This window comes from Loxodonta africana, chromosome 1 (assembly GCF_030014295.1).
Source record: "Loxodonta africana isolate mLoxAfr1 chromosome 1, mLoxAfr1.hap2, whole genome shotgun sequence".
NCBI classification, from domain to species: Eukaryota; Metazoa; Chordata; class Mammalia; order Proboscidea; family Elephantidae; genus Loxodonta; species Loxodonta africana.
Genome location: NC_087342.1, coordinates 12,009,995 through 12,026,592, shown reverse-complemented (window position 1 = coordinate 12,026,592; position 16,598 = coordinate 12,009,995). Strand labels below are relative to the sequence as shown.

Genomic DNA, 16,598 nt, shown 5'->3' with positions numbered 1-16,598 from the left:
TGTCAGAATTGGGTTGCTGTAGTTTTCCATTGACTTTAATCACAGGGCATGGTAGTACTAAGAGATGTCCTAAGGGAGCTCTTGTATTCGAAACATACAGGTTTCCCCCACTAATTGAAACTAGAACGTTCCTTTGAAACGTTTTGAATGCTGAAATGGCATAAAGCAAAGATGCAATTACCAGTAATTTATATGGGAAGATTTTTCAAGTGTTCCCAGATCCCAAAAATAACCTACTAAATTATACCAATTAACACATAAAACCTAAAACAACACTAACATAGAATAACCCCCCCCCCCAAAAAAAACCAAACCCACTGCCATCAAACTGATTCTGATGCATAGCAACCCTCTAGGACAGAGTAGAACTGCCCCATAGGGTTTCCAAAGAGTAGCTGATGGATTTGAACTTCAAACTTTTGGTTAGCAGCCAAACTCAACCACTGTGCCACCAGGGCTCCAATGTATAATAAATGCAGGAATGATACGATAAATACACAGCCTATATAAAGTAGATATAATGTGTGTACAGTACAGTTTCACAGAGACAATTCAAAGATGTGGTGGCTTGATGCTGAGATACTGAATGCAGTTCCGGGGAAGGAGCTTGGTGATGCCACTCCTGCTGCTCAGGATGTGTGGTGCCTCTCTAACAGCTTGCTGCAAGACGAACGCTGAATATTATTTCTGTTTTTTGACTTTTTTTGTAAAAGCAAAAATTCTCTTTGGATTTCTTTTGGTTAGTGAAAACGGGTACTAATGTAGATCTTTCATAAAAGCGAAGTGGTGTAAAGCAAACTTTTAGAAAGCGGGGGATACCTGTGCTCTTCTTTGCTTCCATTATGTGATAGCAGTCCTTTCCCCTTGGTATTCAGGATCAATCACATCAGCCAATATGGTAACTCCCTGTTTTGCCTGCTGATCCAGAGGCATGAGGAACGTGAAGTGGCTGGATGGCATTCTTAACTTCCAGTTAGTGGAGTCGGTTGTGTCTCCTGGTGGGAGCATTCCTCCCTTTGGAACTAAGACCTCTAGACTTGCAGTGCATAGGGTCATGGAGACAGGAGCAAAAATTTTGTAAGTGGATTACTAGGGGTAATAGTGAGTGGTGCCACTCCCATTTTCACCCTTTGATTCCTAGGCCCATGAATCCTGGCTGTGGGAAAAACAACACCATATATTGAATGCTGGTTTAGAGCATATACAGTCTCCTGGAGAACATTGCCCCAACCCTGCAAGGTATTGCCACCAACTGGTGCCACATCATTCTGTCAAGCCAGCTGCTTCACGATGATGGGGAACATGCTAAGACCAGTGAATTCCATGAGCATGGGCCCATTGCCACACTTCTTTTGCTGTGAAGTGCTTCTCTTAGAGGCAATGCTGTGTGGGGTACCATGACAGTGAACGAGGCATTCTATAAGTTCATGGATGGTATTTCTGGCAGAAGCATTGTGTGCAGTGAAGGCAAATCCATATTCAGATTAAGTGCCTATCCCAGTGAGAACAAAATGCTTCCCTTTCCATGATGGAAGCGGTCCAATGTAATCAACCTGCCACCAGGTTGCTGGCTGACCACCACAAGGAATGGTGCATATTGGGGATTCAATGTTGATCTCTGCTGCTGCCAGATTTGGCACTCATCAGTGGCTGTAGCCAAGTCAGCCTTAGTGAGTGGAAGTCCATGTTTCTGAGCCCATGCATAACCTCCATCCCTGCCACCATGGCTACTTTGTTCACAAGCCAATTGGGTAATGATGGGAGTGTCTGGGGAAAGAGGACAACTGGTTTCCCCCAACCACTTGATTGTTAAAATCCTCCTCTGCCGAGGCCACCCTTTTGTGAGCATTCACAAGAGACACAAATATCTTCATTTCCTTGGCCTATTCAGAGAACTCTATCCACATACCTCTTCCCCATACCTCCTTGTTATCAATTTTCCAATCATGGTCCTTCCAAGTCCCTGACCATCCAGCCAAAACCATTGACCACAGCCCATGAATCACTATACACTTGAGTATCTGGCTATTTCTCCTTCCAAGCAAAGTGAACAGCTGGATGCATTGCTTGAAGTTCTGCCCACTGGGAGGACTTCCCTTCACCACTGTCCTTCAGGGAGATCCCAGAAAAGGGCTGCAGTGCTGCCACTGTCCACTTTTGAGTGGTGCCTCCATGTTGTGCAGAACCATCTGTCTTAGGCTGAGTTCTCTAGAGAAGAAAAACCAATGAAGTGTGTGTATATATATATATATATATATATATATATATATATATATATATATGCATACAGACACGTTTTTTTATATATACAGAGAGAGAGAGAGAGAGATTTATATCAAGGAAATGGCTCACACGGTTGTAGAGGTTGGAAAGTCTCAAGTCCGTGGGTCAGGCTGGAGGCTTCTCCTGACTCGTGTAGCTGCACTGGCTGGCAAACCCAAGTTTGACAGGTCAGACAACAGGCCTCTGGCTCACAGGCTGCTGAGGCCGACACATCCCAAGATCAGCAGATAAGCTGCTAGTTCAAGTCCAAAGAGCTGGAGGTCAGATGAACAGGAGCCAGCTGCAGGATTCAGAGTGAGCAAAAGCCCTCGAGCCTTGTCAGAAAGTCTGCCTATATTGGATGCAGGCCACACCCCCAAGGAAATTCCCTTTCAACTGATTGACCACTCACAGCATATTCCATCATGGAGGAGATCACATTTTATCAGATCTCATTATGGAGGTGATTACATCATTACATAGCTGCCAAACTACATTATAACTGCCAAACCACTGAGAATCATGGCCCAGCCAAGTTGACACACAACCTTAACAATCAAACCACCTGTAAACCAGGCACTAGTTTTCTCTTCCTCAGTCAACTAATCATAAACAACTCCCCATGAAGCCATAGGTGCAGACTGGGAGAGGGAAGGTAATGTGACAGGAGTGGAGACCATGGGCCTTTGAGCCACATCCTCATGTAACTTATTTGTGACTTCAGGTCCTGTTTGAGCCTTGCTGTGGATTGAATTGTGTCCCCCAAAGATATCTGTCAACTTGGCTGGGCCCTGAGTCCCAGTATTGTGTGATTGTCTACCATTTTATATGATTTCCCTATGTACTGTAAATCCTATCACTATGATGAAATGAGATGGACTAGCTAATCTCTTTAAGATATAAAAGAGAGAAGTTAGCAGAGAGATAGTGCGACCTCATACCACCAAGAAAGCAGTGCCGAGAGCAGAGCATGTCCTTTGGACCTGAGGTTCTTGTGGTGAGATGCTCCCAGACCAGGGGAAGACTAATGGCAAGGACCTTCCTCCAGAGCCGACAGAGACAGAGGGCCTTCCCCTGGAGCCGGCACCCTGAATTCTGACTTCTGGCTTACTGGGCTGTGAGAGAATAAACTTCTCTTTGTTAAAGCCATCCACTTGAGGTATTTCTGTTATAGCAGCAACTAGATGACTAAGACAAGCCTGATCTCATATACATCACTTGCATTTAAGGATGGAGTACTGCTGTGTACATCCGACTTAATGACTCTGGGTCAGCTAGCACCTAGTTCTTGATGGGCAGCCCAGGCCTTATGGTGACTTGGTGGCCCACTGTTAAGCATTCAGTCTCTACTAAGGGCCAATAACAAGCCAAAAACTGTTTCTCAAAAGGTGAGTAGTTATCTGCAGAGAATGGCTGGGCTTTGCTCCAAAATCCTAACAGTCTGTGCTTTGACTCACCAATCGTTGCCTGCCAGTGACTCTGAATAGCATCTCTATCTGCCACTGACCCTTCAAGTGCCTTTGGATCAGCCAGATCATATGGCCCAGCTAGCAGAGAGGCTTGCATGGCTGTCTGGGCCTCTTGCAGAGCCTTCTCTTTGTCTGGGCCCCACTCAAAACTAGCTGCTTTTTGAGTCATCTGATAAATGGGCCAGAGTAGCACACCCAAATGAAGGATATGTTGCCTCCAGAATCCAAGGAGGCCCACCAGGGGTTGTGTCTCCTTTTTAGTTGTACGAGAAGCCAGATGCAACAGCTTATCCTTCAGTTTTGAAGGAATATCTTGACATGCTTCACACCACTGGATCCTTAGAAATTCCACTGAGGTGGAAGGTGCCTGAATTTTTGTCGGGTTAATCTTCTACCCGCTAGCGCTCAAATGTCTTAACAATAAGTCTAAAGTCATTAATACTTCTTCCCTACTAGGCCGAATCAGCATAATGTCATTATGTAATGGACCAGTGTGAAGTCTTGTGGAAGGGAAAGGCGATCAGGGTCCCTGCAGACTAAATTAGGACATAGGGCTGGAGAGTTGACATACCCCTGAGTTAGGACAGTGAAGGTATATTGCTGGCCTTGGCAGCTGAAGGTAGTAAACTGCCACTGTGGTTCTCTGGCATTAACCAGGTCAGTAGCTACATACCAGGTACCAGGAGGAGATGTATTAATTTGCTCAAGCAATGAATCCACATCTTGAACAACAGCTGCAATTGGAGTCACCACCTGGTTAAGTTTATGATAACCCATTGTCATTCTCCAAGATCCATCCATTTTTGCACAGGCCAAATAGGTGAGTTGAATGGAGATGTGAGAATCACCACTCTTGCATCCTTCATGTTCTTGATGATGGCAGTAATAGCTACAGTCCCTCCAGGAATGTGCTATTACATTTGGTTTACTATTTTCTAGGTAGTGGCAATTTTAATGTTAGGGATTTAATATGGAGGTTCTGCCAGTTGCTAAGTGTGCCTATTCCAATTATGGATTCTGGAAATAGGGAAATCACTGTGGGGTGGGTTCGGGGATCCACTGGATCCACTGTGAGACAGACCCGAGCTAAGACTCCATGAATAACCTGACCTCCATAACACCCCCCACTCTGACTGGTAGGCCACAGAGACATTTTGGGTCACCTGAAATTAGTGTTAGTTCAGAGCCAGTGTCCAGTAATCCCTGAAAATTCTGGTTATTTCCTTTTCCCCAGTGAATAATCTGTCTCATAAAAAGCCATAAATCCCTTTGGGGAAGACTGGGAGAAAGATTAGCAGCATAAATTTTTGGCAGTGTAGTGGGGTCCTTCCTCATAGGAATCTGAGCTCCCCTTCATTTAACAGGTTGTATATCTGTAAATTGGCTTAAGTCTGGGGATTGATTGAGGGGCCACGACTCTCTGTTCTGGCAATTTGAGTCAGACTGCCATTCATTTGACCTAGAATACTGCTTGTACACATCAAGTAAGTAGTAGATTTCTCATCTATTTCACTCCTAGGGACACCGTGACTAAGTAGCCAATATCATAAGTCCATATGAGTCAGACTATTCTGATTACTGCTTTGACTGTGCTGTCCATTATGGTAATCATGCCCACCTTATCTTTGGCGATCAAATACTATCACATGGCCTCTGCCACCACCAGTCTCAAGCGTCCACCTGATCCAAGAAGCTCACTCCTCACCAGCATCCCTCTCCATCCCATTGGCCAGTCCAATCCCTGTCTGAAGAGTTGGCTTTGGGAATGGTTCCTGTCCTGGGCCAGCAGAAGGTCTGGGGGCCATGATCTCCAGGGTCCTTCTAGTCTCAGTCAGACCATTAAGTCTGGTCTTTTTACGAGAATTTGGGGTCTACATCCCACTGCTCTTCTGCTCCCTCAGGGGTTCTCTGTTGTGTTCCCTGTCAGGGTAGTCATCGGTTGTAGCAGGCACCATCTAGTTCTTCTGGTCTCAGGCTGATGTACTGTCTGGTTTATGTGGCCCTTTCTGTCTCTTGGGCTTGTAATTACCTTGTGTCCTTGGTGTTCTTCGTTCTCCTTTGTTCCAGGTGGGTCGAGACCAATTGATGCATCTTAGATGGCCACTTGCTAGCGTTTAAGACCCCAGATGCCACTCTCCAAAGTGGGATGCAGAATGTTTTGTTAATAGATTTTATTATGCCAATTGACTTAGATGTCCCTTGAAACCATGGTCCCCAAACCCCCGCCCCTGCTACACTGGTCTTCAAAGCCTTCAGTTTATTCAGGAAACTTCTTCGCTTTTGGTTTAGTCCAGTTGTGCTGACCTCTCCTGTATTGTGTGTTGTCTTTCCCTTCACCTGAAGTAGTTCTTATCTACTATCTAATTAGTGAGTGCCCCCTCCCACCCTTCCTCCCTTCCCCCTTTTGTAACCATCAAAGACTATTTTCTTCTCTGTTTAAACTGTTTCTCGAGTTCTTATAATAGTGGTCTTATACAATAAAACCAAACCAAACCCACTGCTGTCAAGTCGATTCCGACTCATGGTGACCCTCCTTTTAAGTTGCTATTATTTTTAAACATAGATTAAGGTTCTTAATTTGCTGTATACATTGCAAATCTTTATTTGCTATGTACATTGCAAGTATTTTTTCACAATTTATCAATGCTTTTTACCTTTTTGGGGGGTTGTGTTTTTGTGTATAGATTTTTTATTATTTTTCTATTTATTTTTATCAATTTTTTTGCCTCTGAATTTTGTCATAGTTAGAAAGTCTTTGCCTGCACCAAATAGAGATTGCAAGGTAATCTGCAAATAGAGATGTATTTGTTCTTCCTTCTCAATTCTTATGTCTCGAATTAATTTCTTTTGTCTAATTGTATTAGCTAATACAGGTTATACAGTATTGAATAGTTGTAGAAATAGTGGGCATTTTTGCTAAGTGGACATGCCTCTGGTGCTACCCCAGTTGTTACTGGCTTTAGGACTATGGTATATAAATTTTTATCAGTTTAAGAAAATGTTCATTTATTACGATTTTCTTGAATGCTTTTTATAAAAATCAGGAATAAATGTTGAATTTTGTCAAAGGCTTTTTCGCATCTATAGAGATATTCATAGGGTTATTTTCCCTTACATCTACAAGCACAGTGTAATATATTAATAAACCAGAACTCGTTGCCACTAAGTTTATTCCAACTCACAGCAACCTTATGGGACAGAGTAGAACTGCCCCACAGGGTTTCCACAGCTGTAATCTTCAGGGAAGCAAACCGCCACATCTTCCTCCCGTGGAATGGCTAGTGGGATCGAACTGCTGACCTTTCAGCTGGCAGCCGGTGGCTTGAGATAGTTTTCTTAATATTCAATCACCCTTACGTTCCTGGAATAAATCTCACTTGATTATGGTATATTTTTTTAATGTGAGGTTGGATTCTCTTTGCTAATATTTAATTTAGTGTACTTTTGCATTGATTTTCATTAATAATATTGGTCTATAGTTTTCTGGTCTTTTTCTTTTTTTCCATTATCTTTATTCAGGTATTGGCATCAGTGTTTGACTTGCCTCATAAAAAACAATTAGGAAGTCTTTCTTCATTTTCAATGCTCTGCAGCAATTTATAGGGTCTTGGGACTGCCTAGTTGAAGGTTTGATATGATTAACCGAAGATTCCATCTTAGCCTGGTGTTAGTTCCTTGATAACTTTATTTTTTCAGAAATTGATCTCTCTAAGTTTTCTCTCTCTAATTGGGTCAATTTTGGTAATCTGTATTTCCTTTGGAAGTTATCTATTTCAGTTAGATCTTCAAGTATATTTTCATAGAGGTCTATAATCTAGTCTCATGAATTTTAAATATTTCTTCTATTTCAGTGGTTATTTCCCTTTGTCATTTCTAATTTTGTAAATTTGCACTTTCTCTCCATTTTTTATTGATCAAGTTAGCTAGTGGTTTGTCTATTTCATACATATTAAAAAGAAAATTCAGGATTTTGTTTCTTTGTGACCTATAATATGATCAATAGTGACTAGATGTATTCACTGTACAGGTATATGTTTGAAATATATTTGTAAGGTCTACCGTATTGATCATGTTTATTAGGTTGTCTTAATTCTTATTTATTGCACCTCCCCCACTTCATTAATGAGGATGATATGTTAAAGTCCACTATGATTAGTTTGCTTCTCTGTCTCCTTGCATCTCTTGTAGTATTTGCTTCATAAAAGTATTTGCTTATTATTTGGTGTGTAGATATTCATAGCTGTTGTCTTTATTGTGATTGTGGTTCTTAGCATTGAGTTAGGTACTTCTTGGTCACGTTTAATATTTTGGGCTCGAGTTTTATTTTATCTGCCGTCACAGTGTCTTTCACTGCGTGCTGCTTGTTTCCCCTCGCCTGGGAATTTCTTTGTTCAGCCTTTTAATTTCCAGCCTTTTAGAATAACATCGTTTTAGATACGCTTGTGTGTGTGTACAACCTTGAGATGTGGTTGACTTTTGCTTTCTGAGCCAAATGGAAAATCTTTTTCTTCTTTTAATGGATTATCCAATCCAGTTTACATTTATTGATATTAATGGTATTTTTGGCCTCAGCTCTCTTAAATTATTTTGTAATTATATGTTTTATGTGGTATTTGTTATGTTTCTTTCTCTACCTGTTGGGTAATCTTTACTATTTTATTTTTAAATTTAAGAAGGTGTGTCATTTTGGCCTAGTGGGTACATTTGTACTTTTCACTATCTGGTTTGTCAAAATTTTAATGGTATTTACCTCCTACCTATTGCCTGAATAACAATCAATGAGCTTATTGTACTTTCCTTTTCCTTCTCCCATTTTTAAAGTACATTATTTTTACTTTGTCTCGGTATATAACATTTGTATATTAATCATCCACCCTCATCCCCACCTTTGTGGGAATTGGGGATGGAAACATATAGTCTACAAGTTTATTTATTAAAATCATTACTATCAGGACTAGGTGGACGCTACCGCGGATCCCTCTTGCAACAAAGACTTGGAAAAACAAGTGAATCTATCACATACATAACAATCTACGAACTCTGAACAACAAACACAGATTTAGAGACGGAGACCAAACAAATACAGGGAAGCAGCGATTGTTTTCAGAGCCTGGAGCCAGCGTACCAGTCAGCGGATTTTCTGGAAAAACTAGTTTCCCAGTGATGGCTCGAAGACAGCAGTCCGTATCAAACCACATAAAGAAGCAGACCATGACAGCTTCTCCAACCCCCCAAACAAAAGAATCAAAATCTTTCCCAAATGAAGATACAATCCTGGAATTATCAGATACAGAATATAAAAAACTAATTTACAGAATGCTTCAAGACATCACAAACGAAATAAGGCAAACTGCAGAAAAAGCCAAGGAACACACTGATAAAACTGTTGAAGAACTCAAAAAGATTATTCAAGAACATAGTGGAAAAATTAATAAGTTGCAAGAATCCATAGAGACACAGCATGTAGAAATCCAAAAGATTAACAATAAAATTACAGAATTAGACAACGCAATAGGAAGTCAGAGGAGCAGACTCGAGCAATTAGAATGCAGACTGGGACATCTGGAGGACCAGGGAATCAACACCAACATAGCTGAAAAAAAATCAGAGAAAAGAATTAAAAAAAAAAGAAGAAACCCTAAGAATTATGTGGGACTCTATCAAGAAGGATAACTTGCGAGTGACTGGAGTCCCAGAACAGGGAGGGGGGACAGAAAACACAGAGAAAATAGTTGAAGAACTCCTGACAGAAAACTTCCCTGACATCATGAAAGACGAAAGGATATCTATCCAAGATGCTCACCGAACCCCATTTAAGATTGATCCAAAAAGAAAAACACCAAGACATATTATCATCAAACTCGCCAAAACCAAAGATAAAGAGAAAATTTTAAAAGCAGCCAGGGAGAAAAGAAAGGTTTCCTTCAAGGGAGAATCAATAAGAATAAGTTCAGACTACTCAGCAGAAACCATGCAGGCAAGAAGGGAATGGGACGACATATACAGAGCACTGAAGGAGAAAAACTGCCAGCCAAGGATCATATATCCAGCAAAACTCTCTCTGAAATATGAAGGCGAAATTAAGATATTTACAGATAAACACAAGTTTAGAGAATTTGCAAAAACCAAACCAAAGCTACAAGAAATGCTAAAGGAGATTGTTCGGTCAGAAAACCAATAATATCAGGTACCAGCACAATACAAGGTCACAAAACAGAACTTCCTGATATCAACTCAAATAGGGAAAGCACAAAAACAAACAAATTAAGATTAATTAAAAAAAATAAATAAATAAAATAGTACACATAACAGAGAATCATGGAAGTCAACAGGTAACAGATCACAATAATCAAAAAGAGGCACTAAATACAGGAGACATTGAACTGCCAGATGGAAAGTGATACAAGGCGATATAGAACGATACAAGTTAGGTTTTTACTTAGAATAATAGGGGTAAATAATAAGGTAACCACGAAAAGGAATATCAACTCCATAACTCAAGACAAAAGCCAAGAAAAACGTAACGACTCAACTAACATAAAGTTAAACACTATGAAAATGAGGATCTCACAATTTACTAAGAAAAACGTCTCAGCACAAAAAAGTATGTGGAAAAATGAAATGGCCAACAACACACATGAAAAGGCATCAAAATGACAGCACTAAAAACTTATTTATCTACAGTTACGCTGAATGTAAATGGACTAAATGCACCAATAAAGAGACAGAGAGTCACGGACTGGATAAAGAAACACGATCCATCTATACGCTGCCTACAAGAGACACACCTTAGACTTAGAGACACAAACAAACTAAAACTCAAAGGATGGAAAAAAATATATCAAGCAAACAATAAGCAAAAAAGAAGAGGAGTAGCAATATTAATTTCTGACAAAATAGACTTTAGACTTAAATCCACCACAAAGGATAAAGAAGGACACTATATAATGACAAAAGGGACAATTGATCAGGAAGACATAACCATATTAAATATTTATGCACCCAGTGACAGGGCTGCAAGAGACATAAATCAAATTTTAACAGAATTGAAAAGCGAGATAGACACCTCCACAATTATACTAGGAGACTTCAACACACCACTTTCGGAGAAGGACAGGACATCCAGTAAGAAGCTCAATAGAGACACGGAAGACCTACTTACAACAATCAACCAACTTGACCTCATTGACTTATACAGAATTCTCCACCCAACTGCTGCAAAATATACTTTTTTTTCTAGCGCACATGGAACATTCTCTAGAATAGAGCACATATTAGGTCATAAAACAAACCTTTGCAGAATCCAAAACATCGAAATATTACAAAGCATCTTCTCAGACCACAAGGCAATGAAACTAGAAATCAGTAACAGAAAAATTAGGGAAAAGAAATCAAATACTTGGAAAATGAACAATACCCTCCTGAAAAAAGACTGGGTTATAGAAGACATCAAGGAGGGAATAAGGAAATTCATAGAATGCAACGAGAATGAAAATACTTCCTATCAAAACCTTTGGGACACAGCAAAAGCAGTGCTCAGAGGCCAATTTATATCGATAAATGCACACATACAAAAAGAAGAAAGAGCCAAAATCAGAGAATTGTCCCCACATCTTGAACAAATAGAAAGTGAGCAACAAAAGAATCCATCAGGCACCAGAAGAAAACAAATAATAAAAATTAGAGCTGAACTAAATGAATTAGAGAACAGAAAAACAATTGAAAGAATTAACAAAGCCAAAAGCTGGTTCTTTGAAAAAATTAACAAAATTGATAAACCATTGATTGGCTAGACTGACTAAAGAAATACAGGAAAGGAAACAAATAACCCGAATAAGAAACGAGAAGGACCACATCACAACAGAACCAAATGAAATTAAGAGAATCATTTCAGATTACTACGAAAAATTGTACTCTAATAAATTTGCAAACCTGGAAGAAATGGATGAATTCTTGGAAAAACACTACCTACCTAAACTAACACATTCAGAAGTAGGACTGAATAGACCCATAACAAAAAAAGATTGAAACGGTAATCAAAAAACTTCCAACAAAAAAAAGCCCTGGCCTGGACGGCGTCACTACAGAGTTCTACCAAACTTTCAGAGAAGACTTAACACCACTACTACTGAAGGTATTTCAAAGCATAGAAAATGACGGAATACTACCCAACTCATTCTATGAAGCCACCATCTCCCTGATACCAAAACCAGATAAAGACATTACAAAAAAAGAAAATTATAGACCTATATCCCTCATGAACATAGATGCAAAAATCCTCAACAAAATTCTAGCCAATAGAATCTAACAACACATCAAAAAAATAATTCACCCTGATCAAGTGGGATTTATACCAGGTATGCAAGGCTGGTTTAATATCAGAAAAACCATTAATATAATCCATCACATAAATAAAACAAAAGATAAAAACCACATGATCTTATCAATCGATGCAGAAAAGGCATTTGACAAAGTTCAACACCCATTTATGATAAAAACTCTCACCCAAATAGGAATTGAAGGAAAATTCCTCAACATAATAAAGGGTATCTATGCAAAGCCAACAGCCAATATCACTCTAAATGGAGAGAACCTGAAAGCATTTCCCTTGAGAACGGGAACCAGACAAGGATGCCCTTTATCACTGCTCTTATTCAACATCGTACTTGAAGTCCTAGCCAGGGCAATTAGGCTAGACAAAGAAATAAAGGGTATCCGGATTGGCAAGAAGGAAGTAAAGTTATCACTATTTGTAGATGACATGATCTTATACGCAGAAAACCCTAAGGAATCCTACAGAAAACTACTGAAACTAATAGAAGAATTTGGCAGAGTCTCAGGTTATAAAATAAACAAAGAAAAATCACTTGGATTCCTCTACATCAACAAAAAGAGCACTGAAGAGGAAATCACCGAATCAATACCATTCACAGTAGCCCCCAAGAAGATAAAATACTTAGGAATAAATCTTACCAAGGATGTAAAAGACCTATACAAAGAAAACTACAAAGCTCTACTACAAGAAATTCAAAAGGACATACTTAAGTGGAAAAACATACCCTGCTCATGGATAGGAAGACTAAACATAGTAAAAATGTCTATTCTACCAAAAGCCATCTATACATATAACACACTTCCGATCCAAATTCCAATGTCATATTTTAGAGAAACAAATAAATAGAGATAGAGAAACAAATCACCAATTTCATATGGAAGGGAAAGAAGCCCCGGATAAGCAAAGCATTACTGAAAAAGAAGAAGAAAGTGGGAGGCCTCACTCTACCTGATTTCAGAAGCTGTTATACAGCCACAGTAGTCAAAACAGCCTGGTACTGGTACAACAACAGGCACATATACCAATGGAACAGAATTGAGAACCCAGATATAAATCCATCCATGTATGAGTAGCTGATATTTGACAAAGGACCAGTGTCAGTTAATTGGGGAAAAGATAGTCTTTTTAATAAATGGTGCTGGCATAACTGGATATCCATCTGCAAAAAAATTAAACAGGACCCATACCTCACACCATGCACAAAAACTAACTCCAAGTGGATCAAAGACCTAAACATAAAGGCTAAAACGTTAAAGATCATGGAAGAAAAAATAGGGACAACCCTAGGAGCCCTAATACAGGGCATAAACAGAATATAAAACATTACCAAAAATGATGAAGAGAAACCAGATAACTGGGAGCTCCTAAAAATCAAACACCTATGCTCATCTAAAGACTTCACCAAAAGAGTAAAAAGACCACCTACAGACTGGGAAAGAATTTTCAGCTATGACATCTCCGACCAGCACCTGATCTCTAAAATCTACCTGATTCTGTCAAAACTCAACCACAAAAAGACAAACAACCCAATCAAGAAGTGGGCAAAGGATATGAACACTCATTTCACTAAAGAAGATATTCAGGCAGCCAACAGATACATGAGAAAATGCTCTCGATCATTAGCCATTAGAGAAATGCAAATTAAAACTACGATGAGATTCCATCTCACACCAACTAGACTGGCATTAATCCAAAAAACACAAAATAATAAATGTTGGAGAGGCTGCGGAAAGATTCGAACTCTTATACACTGCTGGTGGGAATGTAAAATGGTACAACCACTTTGGAAATCCATCTGGCGTTATCTTAAACAGTTAGAACTAGAACTACCATACAACCCAGAAATCCCACTCCTGGGAATATACCCTAGAGATACAAGAGCCTTCACACAAACAGATATATGCACACCCATGTTTATTGCAGCTCTGTTTACAATAGCAAAAAGCTGGAAGCAACCAAGGTGTCCGTCAACAGATGAATGGGTAAATAAATTGTGGTATAATTCACACAATGGAATACTATGCATCGATAAAGAACAGTGACGAATCTGTGAAAAATTTCATAACATGGAGGAACCTGGAAGGCATTATGCTGAGCGAAATCAGTCAGAGGCAAAAGGACAAATATTGTATAAGACCACTATTATAAGATCTTGAGAAATAGTAAAAACTGAGAAGAACACATACTTTTGTGGTTACGAGGGGGGGAGGGAGGGATGGAGGGAGAGGGTTTTTTATTGATTAATCAGTAGATAAGAACTGCTTTGGGTGAAGGGAAAGGCAACACTCAATACATGGAAGGTCAGCTCAATTGGAGTGGACCAAAAGCAAAGAAGTTTCCAGGATAAAATGAATGCTTCAAAGGTCAGCGGAGCAGGGGTGGGGGTCTGGGGAACATGGTTTGAGGGGACTTCTAAGTCAATTGGCAAAATAATTCTATTATGAAAACATTCTGCATCCCACTTTGAACTGTGGCGTCTGGGGTCTTAAATGGTAACAAGCGGCCATCTAAGATGCATCAATTGGTCTCAACCCACCTGGAGCAAAGGAAAATGAAGAACACCAAGGTCACACGACAACTAAGAGCCCAAGAGACAGAAAGGGCCACATGAACCAGAGACCTACATCATCCTGAGACCAGAAGAAATAGTTGGTGCCCGGCCACAATCGATGACTGCCCTGTCAGGGAGCACAACAGAGGACCCCTGAGGGAGCAGGAGATCAGTGGGATGCAGACCCGAAATTCTCATAAAAAGACCATACTTAATGGTCTGGCTGCGACTAGAGGAATCCCGGCGGCCATGCTCCGCAGACCTTCTGTTGGCACAGGACAAGAACCATCCCCGAAGACAACTCATCAGACATGCAAGGGACTGGTAGCGGGGGGAGGGGGGGAGAGAGATGCTGATGAAGAGTGAGCTAATTATATCAGGTGGACACTGGAGAGTGTGTTGGCAACTCTTGTCTGGAGGGGAGATGGGAGGATAGAGAGAGAGGGAAGCTGGCAAAATTGTCACGAAACGAGAGACTGAAAGGGCTGACTCAAGAGGGGGAGAGCAAGTGGGAGAAGGGAGTAAGATGTATGTAAACTTACATGTGACAGACTGATTGGATTTGTAAATGTTCACTTGAAGCTTAATAAAAGTTAAAAAAAAAATCGTTACTGTCAGCCTTATTGCTGAAGTATTTCTAGTAACCTTTTGGTTGGACGAAACTCGTTGATCCCTCAAAAAGGGCTTATAGTACAGAATTCCCCCCAAGTTCTTGTATGTTTAAAACTGTTTTTCTGGAACTTTGATATTTGAAGCACAGCTTGACTGGATATAAAATCTTTGGTCCCAACTTTCATTGAATTTTTAAAAATTGCTCTTGCTTTGTTGTCTTGTTTTGTGTTGCTTTTGAGAAGTCTGATGTATTTTGAACTTGTAAGTTATTCGATCTTTTTTCATGGCGGTCTTGAGATTTTTTCCCATATCTTTAAAGTTTAATAGTTTTGTTATTCATAATAGTTATCTATATAGATACATAACAAATTAGTTTAAAGAAAGTAGTAATATATATATTATCTCACAGTTCCTGTGAGTCATGGATTTGGAGCACCTTAGCTTAGTGGTTCTGGTTCAGGGTCTCATTACGTTGTAGTCTTCTGAAGGCTTGACTTGAATCTGCTTCTAAGATGACTCACTCACAGGCTGACAAGTGGTGCTTTGTGCCACATGGACCTCTGTGTAGGGTGCTTCAGTGTCCTCGTGATTCAAAAGAGAGCAAAGTGGAAGCTGCAATGTCTTTTGTGAGCTAGTCTCAGTTTTTAGTTGTTTTAGGTGGAAGGATAAATCGGCCCCTATTATTCCATCTTGGTTGGACGCAGAAGTATCTTGGCCACTAATCTTCAGATAATTTTTATGACCCCTGCCATCTCTCTTCTCATGGTACTTCTTACATATATATTTGACATTTTAGAATCTAGACTCTGTCACATCACCCTGAAGATGTTGATATTTTGTTTTAGCAGGCACTCAGCTTGGCTGGACTCAAGCTCCAAACTTTGTCTTCCTGTGGTGGGTAGTAAGTCAAATCTCTGGTCAGCTGTTTGGACTTGTCTGGCTGTTTGGAGCCTGCCTACACTTGCATAGTCTGGAGGTCAGCCAGTAATTTGGACAGAGTTTATATGAAGAATTTGGGGCTCTCCTTCTGGGCTCTTTTATTTCTGGACTTTCCCTCTTCTATTTCTAACTCCTAATGACACCCTGAGCTCTGTCATGAATTGTGTTAGTCTCTGTTAACAGACTCCAGGTTTTTACCAAAGCTTTTGGCCACCCTGTGTTGGTTTTCTAGGGCTGCCGTAACAAAGTATCACAAGTGAGTGGCTTCAATGACAAAAATGTATTGTTTCCTGGTTCTGGAGGCTAGAAATTTGAATTCAGGTGTCAGCAAGGCCATGCCCTCTCCAAAGGCTCTTGGGAAGGGTCCTTTCTTGTCTTTTCCAGCTTCTGGTAGCCCCAGGCATTCCTTGGTTTGCAGCTACAGCCTGAC

General features: G+C 40.1%; 1 protein-coding gene across 12 annotated transcripts in view; it reads left to right on the top strand.

Annotated features, from left to right (window-relative positions):
• Window positions 1-16,598, top strand: part of POLQ (DNA polymerase theta) — a 115,633-nt gene that overhangs the window by 39,370 nt on the left and 59,665 nt on the right. The gene's annotated exons all lie outside the window — the stretch shown is intronic.